The sequence below is a fragment of the Apis dorsata genome, unplaced genomic scaffold (assembly GCF_000469605.1).
Source record: "Apis dorsata unplaced genomic scaffold, Apis dorsata 1.3 scaffold_604, whole genome shotgun sequence".
Lineage (NCBI taxonomy): Eukaryota > Metazoa > Arthropoda > Insecta > Hymenoptera > Apidae > Apis > Apis dorsata.
In genome coordinates, this window is record NW_006263804.1 from 220,868 (window position 1) to 221,578 (window position 711).

Below are 711 nucleotides of genomic sequence, written 5' to 3' on the forward strand. Positions count from 1 at the left end.
TTTCCTGGGATCTCGATCGCGCCTTATGAAGGATGAAAAATTGAGAAAGAACGTACACGATCCATCCTTGAAAACTGATAAGATCGAGGGCATGTGCCGAACGATCATCTTCAGAGCAAGTTCAATTTTCTCGCCGACTCGTTCAGCTCCCATTCCGTTCATAAATTATGCGATTTCACATTTCTGATCATTTTTCAGGAGCTGTAGAACTTTGTTAGCCAATTCACCTCTGTGTAACATATATTTGCAACAATATATTAACCATTTGTTTGCTGCTATTTCAATAGCTGGATACGTCCGTCCATGTTCTCACAGAATTATTAAGAATCTTTTTTTTTTTTAACTTTCATTTTTTCCTTATTATCAATTGCATTCATATAGAAATCAGCTTGATATTTCTTGATGAAAATGTTTTTTGATCGAGAAATTGAGTCTGTTTTAATTTATTTGAATATCATAAAAGAAATATTTTATCGTTATAGTTTGTGGGGACATAAATGATAATCGAAGCAGAGATTTTTATTAATTAAGCATTCGTCTGTATGGAAATGTGAACTTGTTCTGAAGAAATGCATAGAACGAATTCTAATTCGTAAGAAGAAAAAGCGTTCCTGAATGAATAACTTATAATGATGCGGACAATCGAGGCGGCCAAGAATGCTTGCTGGAAAAAGCATTTATGTTCGTAAAAGGGGAAAAGAAGGAATATTC

At 34.0% G+C, this 711-nt stretch overlaps 1 protein-coding gene across 1 annotated transcript in view; it reads left to right on the forward strand.

The window, feature by feature from the left end:
• Positions 1 to 213, forward strand: part of LOC102672220 (dipeptidase 1-like) — a 160,109-nt gene extending 159,896 nt beyond the window's left edge. Inside the window, exon 16 of the mRNA XM_006621200.2 lies at positions 1 to 213. The gene's annotated coding sequence lies outside the window, so the exon portion shown is untranslated.
• Positions 214 to 711: the final 498 nt, after the last annotated feature.